The 9,620-nt window shown below is 38.5% G+C and overlaps 1 protein-coding gene across 2 annotated transcripts in view; it reads left to right on the top strand.

The window, feature by feature from the left end:
• The first annotated feature begins 46 nt into the window (after nucleotides 1-46).
• Nucleotides 47-9,620, top strand: part of LOC131683690 (piezo-type mechanosensitive ion channel component-like) — a 135,325-nt gene continuing 125,751 nt past the window's right edge. For both annotated transcript variants that reach the window (XM_058965903.1, XM_058965902.1), the window contains exon 1: nucleotides 47-825. The gene's annotated coding sequence lies outside the window, so the exon portion shown is untranslated. The remainder of the gene's footprint in view (nucleotides 826-9,620) is intronic.

Here is a 9,620-nt window from a genome sequence, read left to right as displayed (position 1 = left end):
TCGACTGTCACTGTTCGTTCGCCTCCTCCATAACCGAGTCGTTCTTTCTGCAGTACGGACGTGTTTTTGCGCTTTCTGGGAAGGTTTTTCTGGTGTGGTGCCTGCTATTTTTTATGGACTTGTAGCGAATAAACAGATAGTAATTGTAATTGTAATTTATTAATTATACGAGGGCCTGTTAGTTATACTTTACATCAGGTCAAGGAAGATACTTAGTTAGAATACAGAGGAAAATTAATCAAATTTCAAGTACGCCCTTAATCTAGTCTGTACCGATCAGTTTCTCCTAAGTGATTGCTTAAATGATAGTAAATAGGTAAAGGAATAAAGTGCAACGGCGCGGAAGGTACATAAACGTAAGTTGGTACCGGCAGTGAGAGCGAGTTTTGGGTGATAACAAGACGCGGATAGTTAATATAAAACAAAGGAGGCGATGAAAATCGTTCTATCAAATCGGAGCAAATAAATATATACCTACGGTTCGACAGCGATGTCGGTTTTGGTGGAGCGGGGCCTGTTTGTGGCCAAAATTGGAAGAAAATTTGTTGTTGTTTTGAGGTGTGTGAATGGAGTGGAAGAAAAATAGTAGTATCGATGGTAGTGCTAAGTGGAACCGATAGTGAAATTGGCATTGGTGCAACGAAAAAGGCGTAATCCAGATTCCAGCGGATTTCGAAGAATCAGACCAATCTTTTCTTTTAATTTGAACCTGACTAATCTGAGTCACTAATCGAAATTCAACGGAATAATTTCTATTTATTGGATATCTCGCTTAGACGTTTATTTTTTGAAATGTAAACCAATCAGTCACAGATAAACACAACGGTAAGCACAACATAACGGAGCAAATTTTAATTTTTTCATGTTATTTCAGTTTTTTCTATCGTTGATCAGTTTGTTTATAATAAATTTAAAAGCGTTATTATTAGTTGAATCACTGCGTTATCTTAACACATACCGGTCATAAAATGTGACACATTTCCTTCACACTCGAAGGACTATCAAAATTAATATATTTCAAGTGACGGGATTTCGAAACTTGTGACACCCTCAAGGTCGCTTTACCACCTTCCACCGTCAAAATTATAGCCGGTTTGTTTTCACGGTTAACAAGATGAATGGTGTATATTGCCGTGAGAAGCCAGATCGGCTGCCGGCACAAGTCTCGTTTGCTATCCAATGCAGAGATCAAGCGCGGCAGTGATTCATCACGATAGCGAGGCGCCCTTAGTAGAATAATGGTATTTAGAAGAATGGATTTCTGTCATCTAGTGTATGGTGGTTGTAGAGATTATGAGATGTAAACATAGGAAAAAGTGGGCGTTTTTTATGAAACGTTAGTCAAAAAAATCTTCATGGATTTAAAGGAATATGCCCAAAACAAAGCTTTTGTACCACTTCACTTTTCAACTCATTTTTTATACATCTATTTATACCTTAACATCTTTATTTGACATCATTCTAAAAGGCAACCTTGTTTATCAACTACATTCCCCAACCGAAGGCGGAATCTACAGCCTGCCGTTGAAATATACGACCCCGACTTCATAGATCTTGGCATCTGAGACTCTGGAGGCCATTTATATTTGGCGGGCGTACAATTGTTAACCATCTTTTAAATCTTATTATTTCTGAGGAAAATAAATCTGATCGTATGCATTTCAGACACTGGATGGATGACGCAAATTTTGCGATAGGAAATCATTATTCATTAAGTCTTGGCGCTTCCCTCATGCTCTACTTTTATGTTACTTCCTTAGTCATTCTCAGCATGCTTTAAAATTAAACGAATAGCATCAGGGCCGTAGAGTGGTCTACTAGTAAAATTAACACATCACATCGGAATCTTTTGAACCCAATTTTATTAAATTTCAAACTATGTGTGACCTTTATTAAAAAACTTTGTAGTTAATTTTCTGAAAATCTTTCGAAAGCGATGCGGAAAATCGAAATTTCCTAGCCTTTTTCGGACAAAGCCATCATTATGGAGCACCAACAGAACACTGAAGTTTTGTGAAATTTTGAATATAAGTTTACTGCAGAGTTGTCTGTAATATCATGCAAAATCAGGATAAAGGTAACGGGAAGAGCATTTTTGGGAGACTGTACATGCAGATCGCTTTACTGAGAGGACGATATATAAGGGACTTCAGCCCGCCTCTATTATACAATAATCCGAAGAATTTATTTGAATATTTGAAGACTTTTTTTTCAATAGGTCCAATCTGCAAATAAGAGCCCTCTTTTTTCGCTTTCTCTTTCGATTTCCAATACAGTAACGACTCATTTTTATCAGCTCTTTGGTGAATTTTAGGCTGATAAAACCGGGACATTGATAAAATCAGGACATATATTTTTCTTTCTTTTTATGAAACCGAAGCTCTTAAAATATTCTTCTTTAGTCCCTAGATATAGCCTCATAACCTTTCCTGACTATTTAGCTTAAATTTTCCTTAAGGGGGTCTGACAGTGCAAACAGTAAAAAAAATGATTTTTTTTTTGAATTTTTCGGATCTCTAATATAAGAAAAATATGCTCAAGAAAGGATTTGCTCGAATTCAATTTGGTTTGTCTGCTAGAGCCCATCAAACTACCAACTATCAATTTTCATATGAAACTGCTAAAGTTGGGTCAAAAATCTGATAAAATCGGGTGCTAATAAAATCAGGTCTTCATTGTAGTTGTAATCTTACATAAATTAAAAAAAAACCGATTTCCTAAAGTTTGGAACAAATCTCGTTCGTGTTTTACTGTCGCTTATTTGATATAAATTTCTGCCACAAACGTTGAACTGCATATTTGTGAAATTAGTTTACGCTAGGTGTTTGAAGATGACAGAGCGAGCATCAATTTGAGAGACTGTATATCAAGACCAGTATACTGAGGAGACAGCTTCTAGGAGCTGTGACCTGGTTGGTGGATTGTTGATTACGATGAAAATCGTTAGATTCTAATTTCCAGTCCAAATAGCGTCACCATATTCCGGTTATGACTCAAACAATACCCACCTGCCTTTTTGCAAATGCGTGTGATACAAAGAAGCTTTTATTATCTATTGCTGATAAAAGTTTGTCTGCATTTTTTATGCTAGTTGCTAAGGAAATCGGTAGCGCTCCAACCATTGAAATCGATCCGACCAAATATGGCTTTCTTTCGGATCAAAGATTTCGAAAAAAGTACCTCAGAAATATTCAGCCGTGGCAGATATCTCGAAAGTTCGCCCAGATTTGCTCATAATGTTTTTTTTTATTATAGAGGTTTTAGCCTTAGGGTCATTGGTTTGTTTTTTTCTGGTTAGAAAAATTTCGTATAAGGCAGTCGATCTACCAACTACGCTAAGTCTAATTTTGATATTCTGCCTAAAGCAAGCAAACGACGTTAGTGGTGACAAGATTTGTCTACGTGTCCGCTCACATCATTGAGATCGATGGTGTGGTCATCGATTCGAGTTTGTCATGCGTTGATCTACTGTAGTACGAAGACCTGTATCAAGCACCATTTGCTTTTTTGAGCGAAGATTTTGAATGACAATCCGACTAAACAGGGAAAAATTTGTGTGAACCTACCAACTCGTATTGGGTGTCCTTTGGCAGGACAGCTTTGCGCTTAATTATATCTTCTTCGAGAAGAATCGTCTGTCCGTACCGCGTGTCATACATTGTCGCATTGCACTAAATACAAGAAAATGCGTCACTGTAGCAAGGCTCGGTGTGACAATTGCTGCCTGTGTCAATCAACTGTAGGATCAAATTGGTACCAGCGGAATAGGGTGGTAGTTCTGGACGACTACAAGTTACCTTTCCTACGCTGGAGCTTCGACGACAAAGTTGGATATTTTATTTCAATTAAGTTCTTTTTCGGAACACGAAATGCTGCTAATGGAAATGTTGCTCTTCTGGTTTACAACAAGTAAAGTATTTGACGAACGTACACGGAAAGGATGCTTAATATGGTGATTTAGTGAACCACTCCTGCCATTAATGAAATTGGATTGTCATCACAATCCGCTTTTATTGAAAATCATCGCTGTGTTCGCCGTGGTTGTGAATGACGATGCCGTTTTATTTTATGGCTCAATGAATGCAATCATAATGAATTGAATGTGGAAATTTCACGGGTTGACCTATTAGCGACGGGCACTTTGGATGAATCGGTGGATAGTTTTTATTGCGAATTGGTTTCATCTTTCCAACTTTGGTGGAACGGAATGCTGCGAAATCTTTAAAAGTGACTGAGAAAGGCTCGAAAACGGTTCTCCAGGCCAAGAAGCGATGTCGGTAAATCATTCGTGCGGGATTTAGAGTGCGAATTTATGGGACAACTTACTTTTACTCGTATATTTTCCGAATTGAGTGCAGCCTAAAGGACGACCCTACGCAATTTTGGTCTTACCTGCGGAACAAAACGTTCTCGAGTGGAATCCCTGAAAGTGTCAACTATCGAGACAGGACATCAACGATACCTGCAGAATCAGCTAATCTATTCTCGTCATTCTTTTAAGACGCGCTAGGCAATAACTCATCACCTTTGTCTGAATCATGCTCGAGTAGTTTGCCAATGTTCGGTTCGAAGGGACCGAGATCGGACGGGCTACAACCGTCATACCGGCTTGAACCTTCGTTCGAACCGGTCACAAATCTTGATAGCTCCTGGTTTACCTAGAGTTTTTCAACAGCAACAGTCTTTCTCAAGGCTACCTATATTTTCGCTCGATCAGTCTTTCTCAAGACTACCTATATTTTTCGACAATTAGCCTTTTTCAAGACTACCCACTTTTTCTACTCAATCAGTCTTTTTCAAGACTAAAACATTTTTCAAGAACAATTCAGCCTAAAGAAATATTTAATTCTTCCAACATGCCTGGGTCCTCCCAGAAAGGCCGTGTGCCAAAAATTAAAGCTAAACGGAAAAGGGTATCTTCTCCACCCGAAAATTCAATTGACTGCAGCAACTCATTCGATGTTTTATCCGAATGTGAAGCTGATGAAATTTCTAAATTTCCTTGCATTGCGCATAATGCCAATGAGAAGAAAACGCAATCACCTCCGCCTATAACAGTGATGATCTCCGACTTCAAAGCCTTTCGAACTGAGCTTTCGACGTTCCTTCCGGACGTAAAAGTCTCTTTTCAGATTGGCCGAAGAGGAGAATGTCGAGTTACAGCGGAGGAATTGATTGGCCACAAACGACTACTCCAGTATCTTACGGAGAACTTAAATAAATTTTATTCATATGATTTCAAGACAGATAGACCATTCAAGGCTGTCTTGAAAGGGCTACCTCAAGGTCAAAGTTTGGATGAAATATCCAACGAATTGAAAAATTTACTTAGCTTTTCTCCTTCACAAGTTATTCTTATGAAGAGAAAGGCTACCGGCGATGACACGCCAGTACGCTCTGGAATTATCCAGGAGCTATATTCAATTCATTTTAACCGAAATGAGGTTAATAATTTGAAAGTATTTGAAAAAGCACGTTTTATGTTCCACGTGCGAGTAAAGTGGGAACATTATAAACGACATGGGAGCAGAATTCAAAATCTGACCCAGTGTCGTAGATGCCAAGGCTTTGGGCACGGCACAAAAAATTGTCATTTGGATTCCAAATGTATGATCTGTGGTGATAAATCGCACACGAAAGATACTTATCCGGTGAAAAAAACCACAAAAAGTTTCAAATGCGCTAATTGTAGCGAAAATCATAAATCGAATTTCTGGGGTTGTTCTGTTCGAGAAAAAATTATAAATTTTTGTTCTAGACAACAAAAACAAATAAAAAATGTACCTACTTCTTCAGGTACACTTCAAGAAAACACGCCCAAACGGGTTAATCCGATTCAAAATAGATTAACAACTTCTTCTACCTCCGTCACACCACCCTACAATGGTGTGTCATCTTATGCTTCTGTGGCAGGTAGCAATGCCAAAATAACGGCTACACCTACCACGCCCTCAATCTCGTTTGCACCCAACGCTTCCTTTAGTCCAATGGATCTTGGTAGCGTAACGGAAGAAAAATTAAAATACCTACAAGAGGCTATGTTACCTATGATGATTGCCATGTTAAATTCTAGTCCATGTTTGAAGCTTTTCAAGCGGGGTGGGAATTTGCTAACAAAATTGTAATGAAATTAAAGTTTAACAATGACTTTAAATAATCATTTAAATTTATTAAATTGGAATGCTCGTTCATTGAAAACGTGCGAAGACGAATTTTTCAACTTCTTGAGGATACATAATGTGCATATAGCCGTTGTGACCGAAACTTTTTTAAAACCAAATATTAAATTGAAGAGTAACTCTAATTTGGTTATTCATCGATTTGATCGAATTGTTGGATTTGGCGGAGGAATCGCAATAGCGGTTAATCGCATGATCAAACATTCCATTACGCCGTCTCTTGACACCAAGGTGATCGAGAGTTTGGGTATCGAAGTTGAAACTGATCTTGGTATCATTTTTATTGCTGCAGCCTATTTGCCTTTTCAGTGCACTGGCGAGCAAATTAATTTCTTCAAAGGAGACTTACAAAAACTTACAAGAAATCGGTCGAAATTCTTCATAATCGGTGATTTTAACGCCAAACACCGAGCCTGGAATAATATGAAAGCTCCAGGTTATGATGGAATTTTCAATATTCTTCTTAAAAACCTTCCCGAAATCACCATGAGATACTTGGTCAGAATATTCAACAAATGTTTTGAATTAGCATACCCCCCTTCTACTTGAAAGATGCAAAAATGCCAAGATTATTCCTATTTTGAAGCCAGATAAAAACCCAGCAGAAGCATCTAGCTATCGACCAATTAGCTTACTCTCTTCTATTAGTAAATTATTTGAAAAAATCATCCTAACTAGAATGATGTCACATATCAATGAGAATTCTATTTTTCTTCCTGAGCTGTTTGGATTTCGTATTGGACATTCAACTACTCATCAACTTGTGAGAGTAACTAACATGATAAAGGCAAATATCTCAGAGGGCTATTCCACTGGAGTTGCTCTTCTAGACATCGAAAAAGCTTTCGACAGTGTTTGGCACAAAGGTTTAATTGCCAAAATGTGGGATTTCAATTTTCCAATTTACATAATAAAGATAATTAAAAATTATCTTGCTAACCGTACCCTACAGGTTTCTTATCATAATTGCAAATCTAATAAGCTACCCGCTAAAGCAGGCGTCCCTCAAGGATCAAGCGTCGCACCAATACTATACAATATTTTTACCTCTGATCTTCCAAATATACCTACAGGCTGAAAAAAGTCACTTTTCTGTGATGATACTAGCATCTCAGCCACTGGGAGGAGTCTTCGTATTATCTGCAGTCGACTGCAACGAAGCTTGAATATTTTCAATGATTACCTGAAAAAATGGAAAATTTCCACTAATGCGGCAAAAACACAATTGAATGTGTTTCCGCATAAGCCAAGAGCATCTTCTCTTAAACCAAACAATAACCATATTAAATTTAATGGTTTGAATTTAACGTGGACAGATCAAGTTAAATACTTGGGTACGATACTTTACGATAAAAAACTCACTTTTAAGGATCACATTGAAGGAATCCAAACAAAATGCAACAAATATATGAAATGTTTATACCCTCTTATAAATAGGAATTCTAGGCTCTGCCTAAAGAATAAACTTTTACTTTATAAACAAATATTTAGACCGGCAATGCTATATGCAGGGCCATTCTGGGCAAGTTGTGGTGCTACTAGGAAGAAAACGCTTCAAAGGATTCAGAATAAAATTCTGAAAATGATTTTGATGCGTCCTCCCTGGTTTAGCACAAATGAGTTGCACAGACTTGCAAACAAAAAAAATATGACGAACAGTATTATAAGCAACTTCTAGCTCTCTTTATAGTTTATAAGTTAGTTTATAAGATTTGTTTAGCTCCTTATTCAGAAGACAAGTAGGTTTAAAACATCCTACTGAAAAAATACTTAACTGCGAAAGCATATTATAACTTAATAATAATTAACTGAATCATGTAAACAATAGGGATGAAAAGTCACCACTTGTGGCTGAACACCCAATATACTAAATTAGAAATGTAATGCAAACAAAACAATATAATCAAATAGAAAATAATATATAAAAAAACGGGCTACAACCGTCGATTATCAAGAAACGCTCTTCATCGCTTGCTCTATCGGCATCCATACCTTTCAATCGTTCCCTTGCTGAGAACAGTTTTCCAATGAACTGGAAGGAGGCTTTGATTACCGGCAACGTACATGATGTCACAAATTATAGAGGAATTTCAATTGTAATTTGCCTCCCAAAATCTTCGAGAGTATGTTGTTAGATGTTATCTATCCCGCAGTAAAACACGTCATCAGATTGGACCAGCTTGATTTTGTAAGAAAGCGCTCAACAACTACTAATCTGATGAGCTACGTGTTGACGCTGGTTGTAAAAAAACGGCAATAGATCGATGCGATGTATGTAGATTTTTCGAAAGCTTTCGATCGTGTTCCTCATCAACTTGCTGCAGAAAAACTAAGGCGTACTGGATTTCTGGACTGGCTGACTAATTGGATCTCATCGTACCTATCAAATCGCATCACATCGGACGCTGCTCAAGGAATCATCTTGGACCTTTTCTTTTTGTGCTTTTCGTGAACGACCTCTAAAGTGAATTGTCGTTGCCTAAAGTCATGTATTCAGGTGATCTGAAAATGCAATTGTATTGTAGCGGCCTCCGTAACGGGTGTTTAATAAAAATGGAAAATATTTCAATACCTTTCTGTTATTAAAGTAAAGAGCGTAATTTTTTGCTCTCCAAGAGAATTGCTCTCTGGACACCCTAGAAATGGATGGCATCTTTCTTGTTGCTCGGGTGCTGTCAGTTAAGTCGAAGATGGCGTCGCAACAGTAAGCAGTCTGCGAGCGTGTTGTGCGGTTTTATGAAACTCACGGTGACCATGGAAAAAAGTTTACCGTAGACCACTTTCGAGATGAAAACGTGCCCGTGAATTCAGTTTACTGGTTCTTGGCATCCCTGAGCGTGGAGCGTAAGGTCGGTAGCGGCCGTCCGGAGAAGATAATGACGAAGAAGTAGAAGGAAGCGTTGAAAAAGCTGTTTGACAACAAGGACGGAATGAGTTTGCGTGACGCCGGCCGAAAATATCCCTGCTCCCATACCTTGATTCAACGAACCCTCAAGATAGGGGACATCATCTGTCGGAAGAAGACTCGGTCCCTCGAGCACACGGACGAGCAGATAGCGATCGTGAAATCGCAGTGCCGGTGGATAGCGAAGAACTACCGCAGGACGTCGTTCGTGCTGGACGACGAAAGTTACTTTCCGCTCTCGAAGACACACATTCCAGGAAATGACAGCTACTATTCCAGTGACAAGTCGTTCACACCCCCCCGAAGTAAAATATAAGTTTAAGCATAAATTTGAAAAAGGTAATGCAGTACACCGCCATATTGGTTAGAGGGATTTCAAAGCCGTGGTTCAAGCCGAGTGGTCTAGCCATCAATCAACAAGTGTACCAGGAGGAGTGTCTTGAGAAAATTCTTTTGCCGTTCTTAAAGGAGCGTCATGCGGATGGGAAGTACGACTTCTGGTCGGACAAGGCTTCTTTACATTACGCCAAGAAGAC

The sequence above is a fragment of the Topomyia yanbarensis genome, chromosome 2, assembly GCF_030247195.1.
Source record: "Topomyia yanbarensis strain Yona2022 chromosome 2, ASM3024719v1, whole genome shotgun sequence".
Taxonomy (NCBI): Eukaryota; Metazoa; Arthropoda; class Insecta; order Diptera; family Culicidae; genus Topomyia; species Topomyia yanbarensis.
This window is presented reverse-complemented; position numbering and strand designations above follow the sequence as displayed.